Source organism: Rattus norvegicus, chromosome 8 (assembly GCF_021556685.1).
Source record: "Rattus norvegicus strain SHRSP/BbbUtx chromosome 8, alternate assembly SHRSP_T2T, whole genome shotgun sequence".
In the NCBI taxonomy this organism is placed as follows: domain Eukaryota; kingdom Metazoa; phylum Chordata; class Mammalia; order Rodentia; family Muridae; genus Rattus; species Rattus norvegicus.
The window spans coordinates 42,948,734-42,968,903 of NC_141541.1; the positions used below are offsets into that span (position 1 = coordinate 42,948,734).

The 20,170-nt window shown below is 47.4% G+C and overlaps 1 protein-coding gene and 1 long non-coding RNA gene across 14 annotated transcripts in view; one reads left to right on the top strand and one right to left on the bottom strand.

Annotated features, from left to right (window-relative positions):
* The window catches only part of Pknox2 (PBX/knotted 1 homeobox 2), a 262,954-nt gene that overhangs the window by 127,339 nt on the left and 115,445 nt on the right, over positions 1–20,170 (bottom strand). For 5 of the 13 annotated variants that reach the window (XM_087563651.1, XM_087563656.1, XM_087563653.1 and 2 more), the window contains exon 3: positions 14,980–15,172. The gene's annotated coding sequence lies outside the window, so the exon portion shown is untranslated. 13 annotated transcript variants of the gene reach the window in all.
* Positions 707–5,566, top strand: LOC120094114 (uncharacterized). Its single transcript, XR_015627169.1, has 3 exons — positions 707–874; positions 1,712–1,912; positions 5,137–5,566. It is a non-coding gene; the product is annotated as an uncharacterized LOC120094114 (long non-coding RNA).

Below are 20,170 nucleotides of genomic sequence, written 5' to 3' on the forward strand. Positions count from 1 at the left end.
TCACTGGATAGGTCATGCATGCTGTACTTCCCACTGCTCAGAACGCAGGATCCGGGACCCAGGCTCCCGCCTTGCAGGAGCTGAGGGTACTGGGGAAGAAACAATGGTACTTTAACCAAGCCCAGAGTCAAGTCAGTCCCTCTACCTTTGCAGCGGAGCTCAGCTCTGTCTTAGCTTGAAACTCCTACTCGGTGAATTCCTGGACGGAAGGCTGAGCTGACCCAGGTGTGCAGGTTGGGCAGCTCTCCCACACCCTCAGTCCCATGGCCAAATACGCCGCTCCTGAGGTACACATGCAGCTTCCAGCCCGGGAGACAAGATCTCTCAGCGGGATGCTTGCTTGCTTCTCCGGATGTCTGTGGTTCAGCATCTGTATCTGCCCGTCTTTCCAGCACCAAGGTGCTCCTCCATCTGTTTCCTGAGCGCTACCCTCAGAGGGGTACCCAGTAACCACTCAGTCTAGCCTTTTAGACTCACCTCAAGGGCCTTCATTACACCTGGGTCTCCTGAAGCTTCCAAAGCCTTCTCTTCTCTAGCACAGTTCTATCCAACAATCACGTCTCTCATATCTATGTGACGGGTCCTTCTATGTCACAATCAGGCAGTCCTGTGATGTCACATACCATCAGTCCTATGATGGCACATACCAGCCCTAAGAACTAAGGTGATTAAGGCTGTTGGTCTTTGGAGGGGTTACTATGTGTTGGGAGTTACGGAAGGTGACAGTGAGCAGGCCTATACAGAGGGTAACATGGGGTTCAAGGACAGGAACAGGGTTCACCCAGATGAAGAAAATGAGCTGAGCCTCAATAGATAAAAATGGAGTTGGGTAAGAGGAGAGCGTTCTAGACAGAGGAGAAAGGATTTTATAAAGGTAAAAGATGGCACCACACAGCAGGAAATAGTGAGTTTGACTTGATGAAGAACAGCACTGAATGAGGCTGCCAAGGTTGGAAGGGTCCCATATGCCAGGCTCAAGTCTTTATCCGGCAGGAAAAACTTGGTTCTTAATATACAGTGTTAGTTCCTAAAGATTTACCTCAGAGTCACCTTCCGTCCAAGAAGCCTTCTCAGACTCGGCTCCAGAGCAGTGCTGGTAGTGGGACTTGGGGCCCTGGGAATGGTAGACAAGTACTCCACCTTTGACTATGTCCGTAGACCCTTTTTGGGACTGACTGACACCTCCTACCCCTGTTACAGTGTCCCTCACTTGGCTTTAAATTCTTACCTAACTGGCTGCTGCCACCACTGGATGGGGATGAACACTTGTTCTCTCCAGAAACTAGCAGAGGGTAGGAAATACCAGGAGCTTAATAGTCCACCACTGAATGAGTGAGCTCAAAGTGGAGTCAAACAATTTGCTCACTTCCTGCTGTCCGCCTCCATTCTAAACTCTGTTTCAGTGAAGACTGACCTACAGCTCTCTTTGTCTTTTCCCCCATCTACACAATAGGAAGCACAGTACAGTCAGCGTGGTACTTCACTGATTTGTATTCCCAGATTCAGTTATTGATAGATTGAACTAGTAATTGTGGCTGACCTGTATGTACCAGGTGGACAGAGCTAATGTTAGTTTGTATCTGCACTGAACACACACACACAGACACACAGACACACAGACACACAGAGACGCACACACACACTTTTCCTTGGCCTTAGTCTCTAAACAGTTCCTCGAATAACTACTTACAGAGCATTTATACCGTTTTAGGGTTGGTAAGGAAACTGGAGATGATTTAAGATACACTGGAGGATGCGTGTAGTTTATACACGCAAACGCTGACACATTTTTCACGCCCCTTAAGAGGCGTGAGCATCTGTTGACTTTGGTACCTGAGGGAAGTCCTGGGACTCATCCCCCACGGACACTAGTGGACAACTGTGCTCCAGGATTGCTGAGAAGGGCAACAATGTGAGTGGACGTGCTTAGGGCACTACTTAGCACGTAATAAACACCCATGTCGATTTCCTTTCTCTTTCATGTACCTCGGGCTTATTAATCACTTACTAATTGCCAGGCACTGTTCTAGGCACCCAAGTTTAAAGCAGCCAATTAAGGGAAATCCCTGACTTCACCAGACAGACTTCAAACTGGGGAGGCAGGTCATAAACAAGCAAATGCAGAGGCAGATTTGGAGAGGAGTCACAAAGGCAGGTTACAGTGCTAAGAGTGGGGGAGGGAACACACCTCTCTCTAAATGCAGTCATGGAAGCTGCTTGGTTAAATGACATTTGAACAGAGACTCGAGAGACCTATGTGTGTCCCCAGAGGAAGTGTGTCTTAGGCCAGGGTGATGTGGGGTTAGGGGAGTGGGAGCACAGCATGGAGGCTGTGCGGCTTGGAGCAGAGAAGAGGCTGTGGACCAGACAGGATCTGGATCATCTAAGGGCCTGTGAGCTGTGGGGGAGGCTTTGAATGTTTACTCTGCAGGAAATCCTCTTGAGGGCTTTTTAGCAGCAGAGTGATCTGACCTGCCTGACTGTCATTTAAATGGAGATTCTGGCAGCTGGGTGTAGCAGAGACAGAAAAGAATGGAAAAAGTGGGGTGAGAGGTTGGGAGGCTACTGTAATCCAGGCAGGGGACAGCAGGACCTTGGGTTATCAGGGGAACAGGAGAGTGGGGGTGTGTCATGTCTGATAAGCTTTCGGAAGGCCTGGTTGGAGATGGGGCGGGGAGGGGGAGAAGTAGTTGGGATAATCCCAGTGGATGTGTTGTACCTCTGACTGTAACCCCAGTCCCTTCTCAGGCCTGAGTGACTGGCAGTCTTGATTTGCCCTTTAGTGAATGGTGAACGCTGCCTTCCATGTGCTGCCTGCTATGGGGGTGGAGAGAACAAAAGAACATTCTCAGAGAGCCTTTAAACATATCAGACAGGGAGAGCCGCACATATAATGAGGGAAGTGTATAGAACAACCATCTACGAGGGAATAACCCGGCAGAACCCAAACGGCAGACAAGAGGGGGCTGGCCTGGGGTGTGGCAGCATCTGGGCACGTGCCCAGCATTCGTGAGGAGTCTCTGAGTTCAATGTTGAGCGTTGAACAAAAGACAAAGAAGGGGCTAGGTCAACCTTCAGGAAGGGGCAATTCATGGCGACTCAGGCTCAGACAGCTCTTTGAAGGTCACCTTCTTGAAAAATTCAGTGACATGACTTTGTCTCATACTTCATGCTCCTATAGCTCATTGTCACCGCTAATTCTAGGATCTGCCTTCTTCCTTCTTCCACGTGATTCCCCCTCTAAGCTTCCTTGCACCTAAGCCTTCTTTCCCACTGTGTCCTCCAGCGCACCATGTCCTGTCGTCCTTAAACTACTAAAGGACACGCATGAGTCCTCACTACTCTTTTTTCATGAGAGATGTATACAAGCAGACACATACAAACATGTGTGTACACAGGTCCACCTCTGCATGTAGTACACATATGTGCGCAAAGTACACCCTCGCATGGGGTACACACATGCACATGTGTGCACACAGGTACACCTTGGCATGTGGTACACTTGTACACATGCATGCACAAAGGTACACCTGAATATGGTACACATATATGCACAAAATACACCTTGTATATGGCATACACATGCACATGTGTGCACACAGGTACACCTCTGCATGTGGTACACATATACACATGTGTGCACACAGGTACACCTCTGCATGTGGTACACATAAACACATGTATACACATGCACATACTCAACACTTTCAACTACTCTAATGCACATTCTGATCCTTATGAATACTTGACTCTCACACCTGAGTCTTCAGGGCAAACTCTCCCAAGGACTTCCCTCCCAAGCCAACATATTCTTTCCATCATGATTGTCTCAACACTGGCTCTAAGTCCTAGAGTTATCTGCAGCATGCAATTTAGAGCTCATGAGTAAATATCTTGCTTTGCTATCTTGTCAATCTTCCTGATTGATCTGAATACACTATTTCACTCTCTGCTCAAAAACTGAAGAGTGGGTCCTCACTCCTAGCGAAGCAGAACTCAGCTAGACCTTTCTTTTTCCCTGTAATCCTGTCTCACTCCTCACTCTTAGAAGACCCCAACTTTCTACACAAGATTAATGAGTGGGGAGCCAGTGGTTCCTGGATATAGCTAGATGTGTCAGTCTTTTCTCATGTAATCCCCATGACAGCCTTGCAAGGCAGACCTAGAACTATGCACTTTGGACAGAGTAGACAGTCTGGAAGAGACAGACTTCTTGATTAAAATGACATCCAACAAGTTGCAGGACTGCTGGGCAGTCCCTTCTACAATTGTATCCACAGCATTTACATTATCTTTCCACTGACAAGAGCTGGGTCGTGGTCTTCAACCCCAATATCTTTTCTTGGTATGGCCCCACTATACCAGACCCCTCATCCCCACAGCCTTCATGACCCAGGCCCTAGGTCTTCCACATAGTCCTACTTCCCCCAGCATCTCCATTCAGCAGTGGCTTCTTCTAGTCCATGTTCGAGGTAGCCACCTACAGCTACCTACCTACCTTTTAGTCTTGCGCTGGTGAACTGTTGGCTCCATGAGAATAGAAGCCTCTGTTCTTGTGCCTTAGGACTCGAGGTTGACTGATGGACGGATGGACTGGAAGGAGACAGTCCATAAGTACTCAGGGCGATGAAAATCTGGTAACAACTAGTTCCTCACCAGGAATATTCAAAACAACTTAATGGGAATCATTTGTATTTGTGTTTTATGTGTTTCCTCTAGTTAGCATGGAAATCCTTGTCTGAAATTACAGATTAAATGGGATAGGGAGGACAGGGAGCTTTGTGATGTAAGAAAAATATTATTATAGCATTAGTGGCGCTGAACTACAGAGCCCAGCTAAGGGGGGCAGCTTCCTTCCTCGAATGCAGTTTTCCACTGCTCAGAATGTTCTGGAACATTCCTTTTTTTAAAAAAAAAAAAAAACCTCCTTTAATCAATGGTGGGGGAAACAAGAGTCAAGGTAATATATCCTTAGCCATCTTGAAGACATTCATGTTAGAAATAAAAGGGAGATGGGAGAGGTAGCCACCCACAGAGGGGAGAGGAGAAAAAGGAGGAAAGGGAGGGTAGGGAAGAAAGGGAGAGAAGGAAAAGAATGCTTCACACATAATCTTACAACGATGATGATTTTCCTAGAGTTTACAAAGACAAGATTTACAAAAGACAAACAGGGATGCTTGGTGGAGCATTTTGAACAGTAACAACACGAAACCCAGAGGGAGAGAGAACGAAGACACAAGACCTAGGCTCCTGTCCAGGAAAACAACTAGATAGAAAGAAACTCAGGAAGCCCAACATTTGGCTGAGCACACTGGAGACAGAAGAGCCCCTCTCTACTCCAAACTCCAGAGAAACACCAAGAGAAACCAGAGGGAAGAATAGAGCAGCCAAATGCTACTCGGCTGCCCACTTGTGACACACTAACAGAAAAATAAAGTAAAGGTTATTTATTGAGTAGCCGATGAAAAGCATATGGTAGAAAACTTAAGCAGTAGAGAATTATTTGTATATATATTACATATGGAAAAATATGTATGCAAATGTATGTATCTGAACTATTAGTATATTTCTCCTGCTTCTGGCTCTGAGTCCTCTGTCCTTCCATTTCATCCCCAGAGGCAATCACTGTTATAATTTGTGTCTGCCTCCCAAAGATATTGCATGCATATACAAATGTGGGGATTTGCTTGTTTGTATGAGTGTGTGTGAGTGTTGTGTGTGTGTGAGCATATGTGTGTGAGCCTGTGAGTGTGTATGTGTGAGCATGTGTGTGAGCATGTGTGTGTATGAGTGTGTGTGAGCATGTGTATGAGTGTGTGTGTGAGCATGTGTGTGTATGAGTGAGGGCATGTGTGTGTGTGAGCATGTGTGTATGAGTGTGTGTGTGAGCATGTGTGTGTATGAGTGAGTGTGTGTGTGTGTGAGCATGTGTGTGTGAGCATGTGTGTGTGAGTATATGTGTGTGTGTGTGTGTGTGTGTGTGTGTGTGTGTGTGTGTGCTGTATAGGTACCTGGGTACTGGTCCTCAAGCACCAGCTACCTTTCCCCCCCAGCCTTTGGACAGGGTTTTTAATTAGCCTGGTTTTACTCACCAGAGCCCCAGGAATCTGCATATCTCTGGCTCCCTAGAGCCAGGCAGTGACCATGTTCAGCTTTTTGTTGTGGGTTCTGTGGGTGAAAAGGCAGGCACTTTGCCAGCCAAGCCACCCTTTCAATTCCACAGTTGTGTTTCTAACATAAACACTGGCGAACCCTGAGACTTACTGTGTCCTGTGCCACCAGCTGCTAACAGGTTTAGATGGCCCACTAAGTGGATTCACATATCCACCCCATCTCTCCCCAAACCCAAAACTCAATCAAACAACAAAAAAACCAAATGATATCCATACTATTCTTTATGGGTTCAGGTTTACCCTGGACCCCCACCTTTCCAGTATTCCCCAGGGGTTGATAAATGTCACAGTCTTGTGGGGAGTGCTAGTAACAGAGCCCAGGACTTTGTGTAAGCAAAAGCAACTCTGCCTTTGAGCCCTCCCCTAGCCCAGTGTCCCCACCACTGTTGAACAGATGCATTTCCTGTCTTTCTGGGGAATCCCTTCTCAGGCAAAAGGCACTGTGGACTGCGAAGAGAAACAGTTGCCTGCTTCTAACAGCAAAGAGAAGCTGAGAGAAAGCTGTCTTCCTAGGCCTGCTAATACCACCAGTCCTAACTTGGCCTGCTATGGGACAGCCTTGAACGGGGAGCCAAGAATTGAGTTCCACTAGTGGGGCAGACATCCCAAGAGCATCCAGAATCCAGAAGCCACGTCGCTTCCACAAAGAAGTCTGTTAACCTAGACATGGAGTCAGCACCCTCACCAGCCCAGCTTCTCAAGACTGCACTCAAGGAAGGGGTCCCGTGGGGGGCTGGCTCATTTTTCCCTGCAGTCCCTGCTACCTCCAAAGAGCCTGTCATTAGGGCTTTGTCCCTGGCTCTCTGATTTACATGTACAAATAATGGCTGTCAGGGGCATGAGCCCCAGAGAGCAATAATAGATTCTGGTAGTAGCAGATGCAGGAAATAAAAACAACGGAACACACCAGCCAGGCAGAACCCAATGCCTGGAGGAGTCCTGGAGGGAGCAAGGCCTTCTGGGTATGCGGGCCTGAGAGGAGACAGCAGTAAAATATCGACTGCTGGGTCTCTTGTAAAAGCCAGTGGAGGGTTTTAAAATTTGTGCTAACAGTATGGCCATACCATCCTGGATATGTCTGATCTCAGAAACTAAGCAGTGTGAGGCCTGGTTAGTGCTTGGATGGGAGACCTCCCGGGAACGCCAGCTTCTATAGGCTTGCTGGGCAAGATTGGGGGCCATGCCTGCCTTTAATCCCAGCACTTGGGAGGCAGAGGTAGGCAGATCTCTGAGTTCAAGGCCAGACGGGTCTTCAGAGTCAGTTCTTGGGATAACTACCTCTACACAGAGAAACTCTGTCTCAAAACAAACAAATGAGACCAAAAAAAAAATCGTGGAAACATATACATAAAACAAATTCATTTTAACCACTTTTAAAAGCATGTGTGTCATGTGCATGTGTGTGTGTTTTTTTTAATATAACGTTTCTAAGGTTCATTGTGTTGTAGCATGTGCCAGAGTACCATTCCTTTTTTGTGGCAGAATAATATTCCATTGGGTGGTTGTGGACATCCAACAGAGGATGGACAGTTAGTTATTTTTAGATTTGATCAATCAATATGAAAATACAGCCATAAATCAGGGCATACAAATACATGTTTGTTTCTTTTTAGTCTTTGGGGTTTACATCTAGGAGAGAAATGGTTGGCTCAGATGGTAATTCTCTGTTCACTTTTAGGAGGATCCACTGTGTCTGGTAGTGGCTAGCCTAGGATTTATGAGAATGGTTCAGTCTCTGCTAATAGGCAGAGTGCCTCACGCAGTGCTTTTAAGAGGCCATACAGAGTATTAGCCTGCCCTGGGATGGGTACAAGGAGCACCAAGGACCCTCTGGAGAAATAATCCCCTGCCTCTCCAAGTTGCTTCCCAATGTGTTCAGGAGATAGCTAGTCTTAAGGTCCTCTCTACTTCTGATGGGTGGCGCCTGATCTAAGTCTCTTGACCTGTTGTGTATCTATCCTGCCAGAGCAGGGATTGGCAATCCCACAACTCAAGAAATGGGTAGGGTTCTGACCTCTGCTTCTGACCTCTACTATCACCAGGTATTAGGGCCTTATTCCACATGCCTAGAGCCCTCTGCCAGGCACACCTTCCCCTGTGAAGACTCCTTGTAGTTAACTCCTACCTACTCTCAGGTGTCACCTCTCTGTATTTGTCTTTGGTGGAGTCGAGTGGCCACCTCTGGCTCCCACAGTGCTTCCCAGATTCATTCTGGAGGCTGGTATCGCCCACTCATTGTTTCCAGGTTACTGACCTATTTTTCCTACCACATTATCAACATAATGAGAGAAGAGAATGAACATCTTATCTCTGCATCCCTAGCCCTAGAACAAGGCCCGTACATTGAATGAATAGATGAATGAGAATAAAGAATGAATGAACCACGTTGCTTAATGAATGTCTATTGAATGAATGGGTGCACGTATGAATGGGGTCCCATGGACTGAAATGTGTCTGGTACATAGGCTTGGCCTATAGCCAAGCCCTCATTCATTCATCCATTCATTCATTCAGTACAATCACTCCTGTGTGTCAGTGTCTGTCAGGTGCTGGGGTCAGATGCCAATAAGATCCAGGGTCTGTTCTCAGGTTCTGTTCTCCATGTATGTCCACCAGTAAGTAGATATAGATAGACGTAAACACCAAGTACACCCCAAATGACCCTGCTGCCCCAGGAGCACGCAGGGACTTGCATCACATCAAAAGACCAAGTAGGGCTTCTCGGCTCCACCAGTTGCTGGGCACAGCTGGTTTCGAAAGGAGTGGCCAATTAACATGCTGTACAACACACCTGTCGGTGGCTGCGAGGAGGATTTAGGGGTGAGAGAATTAACAATCAGGAGGATTTTTGGAGCTCCCAGAACCCAGCCCAGCTCACATCAGAGACCTGTTCTCCTTTAGGAATTCATTCGCTCTGCACAGCTGGTTAATTTTTCATCAAGGGGTGGGGGTGGGGTTGGGAGAGCACTCTGATCCTACACGCTTTCATGCTGGAGATGGGGAGAGAAACACAACATCCTATCCACTTTATTATTATTATTTTTTTTAGATGAAATAAGGAGCAGATTGTGGTTGCCAGGCAAGACCCAGCCCTCACAAGACTTGCACTGCTGCTGGCTGATTAACGGTTATTGGGCAAAGGATAAAGCATTCAGAAGGCAGAGGCCTCTGGTGAAGGTGCTTACACATTTAATGAGCACGGGGTGACACGCAAGTGGCGAGCAGGAATTGTTTTAGGAGGGTGATTTAAGGCTCTCAGCTTCTGACCCACCTCTATTCCTCTTCCCCTTGGATCTGGCTAAACTCAGTCTTACACTGGCCCTGAATGGCAGGTACTTGTTCTTTTGGGAACACACCCTTCTTCCCCAGGGACCCCAGTCACGACACCGGGGACCCCTGTTACTGTTCAACTCTGACCCAGAACTTGAGAGTTCAAAGCTGACAATGTAGTTCATCCCAAAAAAAATAGGAAAAAAGAAAATAATTTGACCTCTGAAGTATCAATGTGCTTTCGCTTCTGTGGTCTAGCTTGATTCTCATTAAGAATCACTTACTGAATGTGAAAGAGATAGACACTACCATCCCCGTGTGGGAGAACAGGGCTCAGATGGCAAACACTGCATCCTCCTCCTGGGTGACAGGGACACCATCCCCATGCACAGCATCTATGAAGGATGCTCTCTCCTTCTTTCCTCAGGGCCACTCCCCTGGGAATCTCCTATCGGACAATGGAGAGAGTTCACCTGCTCTGCAGGGTCCAGGAGAGCTGGGGGCTCAGCCAGTGGAGCTCTCCACTGTCATAGGACCTCTGTGCCTGAGATAACCGAGAGATGGGTGCAAATCAGCATAAAAATCCTAGGCACTGTGTGCCTAGAGTTGTGCTGTGTTGCCCCAAGTTGTGTGCAAGACATCATCTGCTCTCTGGGAGAGAGCAGTTTTGTCAGTGAGATGAAGCCTGCTGGGTAGAATGTAATGGATGGTGTACTCTAAACAGCAGGCAGTGAAGCTTACGAACCTCCTGGGGATCTGGCTAAGATGTAGACTGAGACGCTGGGGTCTGGACTGAGTCGGGGCATGCTGAGGCATTTCTTACAATCTCCTAGTCCACGCTGACGTCATGGGTCCTCAGACCACACTTTCAATAGTGGGGCCCCATCCTGAGAACTCAGAGGAGCCAGAGCGGGGAGACAACACCTACCTGGAGGTGGTGTGTGCCTGGAGAGAGCTGCGGACATAAAGCGTCAAGAAACGAGATGCGGAGCATTAAAAAAAAAAAAAAAAGGCCGCGGAGTCTTTTCAGGGGCATTTTGTGAGGCTGACACTAAGAGAGGGTCAGTGCAGCGCAGAGGAGCAGACTCGAGGCTGAAAGCAAGAGACAGTCTCCAGCCCTGACCGCGTGACCTTGGAGTAGTCACTTCCTCAATCCAGAAGTGTTTACAAGGAGTCCAGTGATTCTCAACCTGGGCAGCACATGAAAACATCTGGGAAACTTTTAAAATAACAAGCGCCTGGCCTTCTTCCCAAGGGTTTTTTATTCTGGGTAGGGCTCAGGCCTCGGTAGCTTCAGAAAGCTCATATGTAGCCTGGGCCCAGAACCGTCCTCCTAGACAACAGACCTCCAAGGTCCGCTTAACTTCCTCATCTTTCCATACAGACAGCGAGGGCCAAGAGTTCTGGCTTCTGTTCCCGGCCATGTGGCCTGGAGCAAAACCCAAGATCAGAGAAGCCCTAAGAAAGGCTTCTCTCCTGTGCCAGAAGTCTGAGCAGTGCTGTAGAGGAGGCCAGGTGGAGGGGGCCTCCCTGCCCATCTGGTTCCCATTAATCTCAAGGCATGTTTCACATCCCAGGCAGGTACTTGGAGCTGGGAACAGCCCCCTGGGTGGCCCTCAGCCGGGCCCTTTCAAGCCAAGCCCTGCTGACAAGCTACAGGGCTCTGCGAGGCCCTCCTGGTTTCCAGTCACCATCCTGTCTTCTCTTGGGGATAAAAATCCCCTAACAAATAAGAAACCAAAGGAGGCAGGCACAGAAGCCTGGCCTCCCTTTCATTAGCAGTCTGTCACAGAGCGTGAAGGACTCCGATAAATTCTGCAGCTCAGCAGCTGCCGAGGAGACCCGGGAGGAAGAAGATTCATTTGCTCCCCCAGAAGACTGAGTCTTCAGGAATTTCCAATTCCTTTCCTCCCCCACCTACTCAGCCAGGAATTAGCCAAAAGCCACATGGTGTCCAAGGTCGGCCTGGAGATATCCAGGCTTGGGGGGCTGGAGGGGTAGGGCTGGAAGGAGCCACTGGCTGACCCAAGAAGGCAGGCCATGGGAGAAGGGTCAGGTCCTGGAAACCCGGTCTTCCCAGAGACATGGGGCCGAGGACTCAGACTGTTTCCACAAGGACCCTAGAGCCTTTGACTGCAAAGTGTGCCCTTCCCCAGGGCAGGAGCCACCAGCAGCTTTATGCAGCTAATTGGTGTGAGCTGCCCCACTGGCAGGCAACTCAAGGTTGCCAGGTCCGGTTTGTGGAGTTGAGGGAGCATAGGTAGGTATCTTGCATGGACACTGCCTTGACCGTGCCCGTCCCAACGCCGTGCTAGCTTCCCTTCATGCACAATCTGCTCTGAAAAGAAAGCATGATACTGTGGTTGGGTCTGGGCTCCAGAGCCAGCTGAGTGTCAGTGTCCTCACGCGCTAAGCCATGTGACTTTGACTAAGCTAATGAACCTTTGTGCTCCCATCTATAAAATGGGAGTAATAAAATGTGTACCTCATAAAATTATTGCCGTGTCCTGACAGAGAGAGACATACACACACACACACACACACACACACACACACACACACAGAGAGAGAGAGAGAGAGAGAGAGAGAGAGAGAGAGAGAGGAGACAGAAAAAGCCGCAGCCAGGAGAACCTCCTCTCCTGAACTGGCAAGCTCCCAGTCAGCAGGAAACTCAGAAGTGTTTGCTCCAGAGTCCACACAGCTTGTTTTCCAGGATGAAAGCAGTGGTGTCCTCCCTCTTGGGAAGGGACAAGAAGAACTCGTCCTGTGCTCTGTGTGCACACAGTATGTGCTGTCCGCAAATGCTCTGATCAAGGCATCTCCGGGAGGCTCTGGTCAAATGGCAACAGCAGCCCTAAGAACATTAGGATGTTCCCAGAGCTACAGATGTCCCTAATGTCAGAACCCAAGGCTGGATGCTCAAGAAACTTTGTGGAAGAGGGAGAAGGTGCCAATTCAGAGCACAGCCCTGGTCACAGTCCTGGGAGGACCAAGTCCAGGCAAGAAATAAAAGCTGAAAGGAAGGACAAGTGCTCAGTATACTTTTTCTTTATAGCCTCAGTGGGCAGCAAGGAGTGGCCCTGTATAAGCTCAGGAAATGTACAGAGGTAGCATGGTGCCCACTAGTTAGTGCCTGTAGGTTAGATGCTGAAACTCACTTAAAAACAGTGAGCCAAAAAAAAATCCACTTCTGGGCCAGCAAGATGGTTCAGTGGGTCTTGCTGCCAAATCTGACAGCCAGGGTTCAGTACTTGAGACCCATATGGTGAAAAGGAACAAAACAAAACAAAACAATTGCAACTCTTTTCCCTGCACTGTCTCTGTATGTGTGTGTGTGTGTGTGTGTGTGTGTGTGTGTGTGTGTGTGTGTGTGTGTGTGTGTGTGTGTACTTACACAGGTACTGGATACTCCTGCAACTAGAGTTAGAGGGAGTTGTGGGCCACCCAACATAGGTACTGGGATTTGAACTCAGTTCCTCTGTAATAACAGTGTTCTCTCCAGCCATGGTAAACATTTTATGTCCCAAAAGAATTCTTGACTTCACTCTACCCGGCCCCCCTTTCTTTTAAGCTTTATGTGTATGGGTGTTTTGTTTACATATCTATCTGTGTACCACCTGTATGCAGTGTCAGATCCCATGGTGCTGAAGTTACAAAAGGTGGTGAACCGCCACACCACGTGGATGCTGAGAATTGGACCCAGGTCCTCTGGAAGAGCAGCCAGTACTCTTTACCTCTGAGCCATCTCTCTGGCCTGAATTCTTTACTTTCTAATGGCACGGTCCTAATACTTTCAAGGTCTGACTCGGCTTTTTAGGATCTGAATTTTGAAGACGCAAGTATTCGGAAATCCAAATAGATGAGGTTCTCAGATTTTCACTGCCTGCCCACTGCAGTTTTTAACCCGTCTTCGGGGGTCAGTGCTGTAGCCCAGCATTGGTTTCAGCATCCACGCTGCCCAATCACCCCTACCTCGAACTGAGCATGCACTGTGTGTCTGGCCCTGCGTTGGGGCTTTTGCAATGATGCATTCAGAGCCCTCACCATGCCACAGCCCTCACTTGCGACAGCCTAAGACCAGCAGTGTGCTGACATAACTAACTCTCTAGAAGGATATTTTCACTATGGTTAGTTTTAAGCTACTAACGTAAAGTTACCAAACAGGCAGTTGGAAAGGGACTCAGAGTAGCACATATCATACAGCACTTCCCTGAAAGATCTGGCAGATGAATATAACCTTAAGGGCAGGCATGAGGATAGAATGCTTACAAAGGCAAGAATTTTGAGTATTTATCACCTTTGTTTTTAATATAATTTATTTTGTTTTTTTTTTTTTGTTTGTTTGTTTGTTTGTTTTTTTCAAGTGGCTCTGGTCGTCCTGAAACTCCCTATGTAGATCAGGCTGGCCTTGAACTCAGCAATCAGTCTGCCTGTGTCTGCCTCCTGAGTGCTGGAATGAAAGGTGTGCACCACTATGCCCTGCTTAATATATTTAATATATTTGGCACTAAATGCATAGGATTGAATTTTTAACAGCGGCTGTGTATAGCCACCGGCCTGTGAAATTTCTCACAATTCACGAGTCAGTTGTTGTTAGCTGACCACAGCACCTCACTGCCTAGAACCCAACTACGGCTCCCTGATTTAATGCTGGTGCTCATGCCTCACAGCGGCAGGGATGACACCAGCTCGGCCAATGAGGTGCAGCAGGCCATAGGTTGGGCCATTTATCCCATCTCACAGTGGAGATTTAGATGAAGTTACATGAGCGCTTAAAAGACATCGCTTTAGTCAATATTGGATCGTCTAAACTTGTTCTCTGAGTGGAAAGTTTCCTGCTTAGTCTATGCTGAATGTGTCACCCTTTGTGCTCCTGTGCTGGCGCCCTGGGGTGGAGTTTCTCAGTGTTCCTTCTCACTTTAACATGACAGTCCATAGTAGTCAGTGGGAGTCCTGGTCAAGTCCCCGTGTCAGGCTCTGAGCCAGCAGACGAGCCGTACTCCACACACCTTGGGTCTTCAGCTATGGATCAAGAGACTGTGCAGTCCTGATGGCTCCAGACTCTATGGCATGATGGGACAGCACTTCTGCCCAGCAGGTCTCATGGACAAGGAAGACCCTAGCTCCTGTCCTCTGTACCATCTCTGTTACACTCCCCCCTGAGCCCAGCCAGTCCCCAAGAAGTGGCCGAACAGCTGGACCAAGAGACGCCTTCATAGAAGCTGGAGACACTCAGTGATAAGACAGACAGAGATGAAGAATGGTTTGGGAGAGGTTGTTCAGAGCTGGGGATGGAGGCCAGCAGGGGAACAGTTGACCTCCAGAAGTCCCCGGTGGAGGTTGGATTTGTGTATTTCCTGAGCTAGATGGATTCCAGGCCTGGAATCCATCATTCCCTTCGTAATACAAATAATCACCAAATGTGCTCAAGCACTTGGTAGCCTGGATATTCACTCTAGCAATTCTCTGTGTGGACAGTGATTAGACCATCATTATCTTAATGCTTCTTAATTTATCTTTCTGATTAGCAACTTACCATTTTATTTGCAAAAAATAGCCTTCTGCTGGGTGGAAGCCAGCCGAGCACAGCAGCTGTCATTTTCTCTGCACTAAATCAGACCAGGCTTACGTTGGTTTTTCTGGTGATGTTATTTCTTGTGTCTTGGCTGTATCAGGCACCACAATTCATCATGGTTGTTGTTGTGGAGCAAAAGCACACCCCTGAGGGCCTGTGGGCAGAGAGGTCACCTCTACTCAGTCAAAGGGCCCAGAATAAGACCCACTCTAGGGAAGGTTCCCAGAAGTGCTCTTGTAGTGCCCATGTGAGACAAGGAGGGAGGTCAGTGGTAGAGGTACGTAATAACCCCTGCCATCTAAAAAGCTCGCTCTCTCTCACTCTCTCTTTCTCTCTCTCTCTCTCTCTCTCTCTCTCTCTCTCTCTCTCTCTCTCTCTCTTGCATTTTTCCTTTTATTGGATATTTTTTTATTTACATTTCAAATGCTATCCCCTTTCCCAGTTTCCCCTCCAGAAACTTGCTGTCTCCGCCTGCTTCTATGAGGGTGCTCCCTCACCCACCTCCCCACTCCCTCCCACATCCATGCACTGACATTCCCCTACATTGGGGCATCGAGCCTTGATGAGACCAAGGGTCTCTCCTCCCACTGATGCCCATATGCTACATATTAGGCTGGGGCTATGGGTCTGTCCATGTGTACTCTATGGATGGTGGTTTAGACCCTGGGAGCTCTGGGGGGTCTGGTTGGTTAATACTGTTGTTCTTCCTTTGGGGTTGCAAAGCCCTCAGCTCCTTCAGTCCTTTCTCTTACTCCTCCATTGGGGACCCCGTTCTCAGTTCAATGGTTGGCTACAAGCATCTGCCTCTGTATTTGTCAGGCTCTGGCACAGCCTCTCAGGAGACAGCTATATCAAGCTCCTGTCAGCATGCACTTCTTGGCATCCACAATATTGTCTGTGTTTGGTGGCTGTATATGGGCTGGATCCCCAGGTGGGGCAGGCTCTGGATGGCCTTTCCTTCAGTCTCTGCTCCACACTTTGCCTCCACATTTCTTCCTGTGAGTATTTAGCAACACAGCTCTGTATTTGCATACCATGCTCACTCCTGTTTACAGATGGGAAGACCAAGGCTAAGGAGATGTTTAATTTGCCTATGGTCCTATAGCTACTGAGTGGCACAAATAGCTTCAAGTAACCTCTCTGTGGACTCTCAGGACCAGAGATGCTCACCGTTGTGTTACATGATTTTCTCAAGCGCAGCAGACATAGAGGGAGATGAGAAGTTCTCCAGTAAACATTGTCAGAGTGACTCTGGGAGAGCAACACTGCGTCCTTTAGCTGCACACAGAACTGGGATGAGCTGGCAAGCATCTTATCTGAGCCACAGACATTACTTTCTTTTAATTTTTAAAACATTTATGTATATTTGTGTGTATGGGTGTTTTGCCTGTATGCACGCCTGTGCAATGCATGCATGCAGAGCTCGCAGAGGCCAGAAGAGGGTGTCTATACCCTGGGACTGAAGTTACAGATGTTTGTGGGTGCTGGGAATTGAACCTAGGTTTTCTGGAAGGGCAGCCAGTGTGTTTAATTGCTGAATACCTCTCTGGCCACATAGATATAATTTTCACTTTTCTGCCTTAATGTATGCCTGCAAGCCAGAAGAGGGCACCAGATCTCCTTATAGATAGTTATGAGCTACCACGTGGTTGCTGGGAATTGAACTCAGGACCTTTGGAAGAACAGCCAGTGCTCTTCACTTCTGAACCATCTTCCCAGCCCCTCTTCCAAATTTTTACCAGATGCCTAGCCTTAGGGTCATATGAAATTTTCTTCTAACCAACCATCTTGTTCTTGCACTACTTTTCAGACCTTTCCTACTTCTGACGAGAGAATGCCGTTATCTCATTCTGTCCCTGAACCATCCTAGCACATCTCTGCCGAGAAGAGAATTGTCCCTAAAGGTCCATTACCATTCTGCTTGGATGCATAGACTCCATGCTTCCTGTGTTCCAACTGTTCCTGACCCTAGCCATTCTGCTTCCTGACCATTAGACACATCTTCACAAGGATGTGCTTATGGAAATTTGTTCTAGATCATCCTGCATGCTAGGTAATAGTCATGTGGGGCTATTCAATTAATATAAATGTAATTCAGTTCCATATTTGTCTGGTCTTGTTTTAAAAGTTTAGTCATGGCATGTGGCTAGCAACTACCAAATGGGGCAGCACAGACCAAGGATATTCCCTACCACTGTGGAAAGTTCTGTTGGCTACCACAGTCTGAATTCAGTCTGCTTTGTTGCCTTCATAAGCAAAGCTGGATGGCTACAAGGTTCCAATTTAAATGAGTCATTATCTACCTCCCACTGGATTGTAGAGGTCAGTGCTTTTCAAAGTATGGTGGCCATACCAGTAACAACACTAGGAACTTGAAATACAAATTCTCAGAGCCATGCCAGATCTACTGAATGCAGAAGAGGGGCTCCCGATGTGCGGATAATATCTTCCGGTGATTTTGATGCCTGCCTCACACTGGGACAGCTATGTTCTAGTCATTGTGGCACGCCTTTCATAAATCTTATTTCATTTAATCTTGGCATGGCACTGTGAAACTCATCACAGATTCCCATTTTATAGATCAGGAACCGAGCTTCAGAATAGGAAATAACTAGCCCAAGGACACACATACACAACAAAGGCAGATTTCAAGATTTTAGCAGGTTCTAAGACTCCTAAATTGAAGCTGGTAGACACAGACTCCTTGTCAAGTGTCCTTCAGAGGACTGAGAATATTTTAGTGCACAAGTTCAGCTATAAGACTCAAGACAGGAAACAGAACATGGCTAAGCCCCCAAAGCAGCCAGGGCAGACAACAGTGCCATGGTGGCAGCAACCACCCAGTTAACTGTAAGTCAGATGATACAAAGGGATACCCATCAGATCCACCAGACAGGGCTTCCAGTAAATACATGAGGCCAGTGGTCCACAACGGTGAGTATCTAGCAATGTCTGGTGCCATTTAGGGGATGCTGCCACTGTAAGGAGGCAGATGGTGTTGATGTAAGGATGCTGGGAGATATAAGGAACCAGGCAGGGCCATCTTATCCTAATGAAGAAAAGACATGTTTCATTAATGGAAAGCCATGCTTTTTCTACATGGGAACACAGTCTTTACCAAGGTCTTTATGGTCTGGTCCAAACACTAGGGGATCTTATTTTAAGGAGGCATTTCCTTGAGGGGGCTGGATTGCACTAAAAAAAAAATTCTTCCCTGGATAACTGTAGTTTTGGTTTTTTAAAAAAAGAGTTTAAGGAAACCTCCAATGATTGTACTGAGGATTAGAGATAGAAATTGCTGTTCTTTCTTTAATCTCTGCAGCGGTCCCCAGGCTGGCAGGCTGGATTTCACAGGAAAGAAACACACGGTTTGTTTTGTACAAAAGTCATGTTCGCCAAATAGTCAACAAACATCCGGTGAGCACCTACGTTATCCAGTCCTTTCCCTCAGGTCATTTTCGTTTAATCTTCACAACAACCCCATAAGGACCTGTGATTTAAGACAGTAGCCCTTCTTATCCCCGCTGGATGGGGAAGGAAAGAGCAATGTTCAGCTGCTTTATAGCCAGTCATGATTCAAACTCAGATCAGCCTATCTTTGACTCACTCTGCAAGCTTACTTTGTTTAACGGAAGGATCCGTTAAGGGAAGTGACTGGAACCTGGGGCCAAAAAGGGTGAAGAATTCCATATGTTGTTAGATCATCTATCTGAGAGTATTTGTAGAAAACAAGCCTATAATACACATAGCTAGAGTTATGCAACAATCTATTTATGCATGTCATATGTTGTGTAGTGTGTGTGTGTGTGTGTGTGTGTGTGTGTGTGTGTGTGTGTGTGTATGGCTATATATGTCACAGGTATGTATGCCATGACTCCACCTCTCCCTCCCCCCAACACACACATGAACACATAGACTGTAGTCCTGAGCTGGGGCTGGGCTGAGACTGTCAACCCTGGCCAGCAAGGTATGGATTATCTTTGGAATATGACCAACCCGATGATGGAGAAGTTGTCTAGCGAGTGCCCTGGAAGTCAATACAGTCCTGTGTTTACCTCTGTGCTTTGAGAGCCTGAGTTCCCTGGTCTGTGACAGGTACCTGCTCTCTCTGTGTCTGGAAAACAAATGGCACTAAATGGGCGGATGAAAAAGGCCAGGCGAAGTCTTGCACAGCTCAGCTAGGTGTCCTGACTCCAGAACAGACGGAACTCGTAGCAATGGAGCTAGTGTGGGTTGGCTGCTGGGGCTGTGGGGACCCATGTATGAAACCTTAAGCCTCTTTCTTTGGGGGAGTTTTGTTTAAGAGCTTTACACAGAGCACTGAAGAGAAATGCATGCTGCCCTCAGCTTGCCTGAACATCTCACTGGCAACTCTGCACCAGGCAGCTCATTTTAGCTCAGATCTAACAAGGGTGCCTCAAGATATTCTGAGGACTCCTGCTCTCAGGAAAGCAGAAGAACTGTCCCACTCTGCCTGGGACTTATGTTGGCTTATGCTGGCCTTTCCCAAAAGATAGAGCTAAACTTTTCAGAAGAGATGTGGCCTCTGCTCCCTGAGCCTCGGTCCCAGCCTTCTTCCACCGTTGGAGATCCCCACGTACACAGCTCCCTGATGTCCCAGGTTAAGAGGGGCGGTTAGAAGCTGAGCCTCAAGCAGCCTCAGGAGTCTGGGGGCAGGTTCAGGCTGTCATGAGGTGCATATCAAAGCTGGAGTTTAAAAACTGTACTGGGAATAGTGCAATTATCTCGCTTCACCACATTTCTCAGCCCCGACTGAGGTTTAATTAAAGCCAAGTAAAAACACAAAGTCGCCATTTCAGATATCACCCCACTGCATGCTGGTTAAAAAAAAAAGGAAAGAAGAAAAAGAACCCTTTATCAGGGACTTAAATTTTTTTCTGTGGGTATCTTCCGGCTCTGTTGGATATTATTCCTTCATAACAGTCCCTTTAAAGAAAAAATATATTTAATATATATGTATAAAATGAGTTAATCCCCCATAATCTCCTTGAGTTGTACCTAAAACACAGTTTCTTGCAGGTGACCTTTTCAGAAGAGGCTGTTACTATGGCAACCGCATTGTTTGATTCCGTCAAGAGAAAAATACTGCATGGAAATGTATTTAATTTTGCTTAATTTGATGCTGTATTTA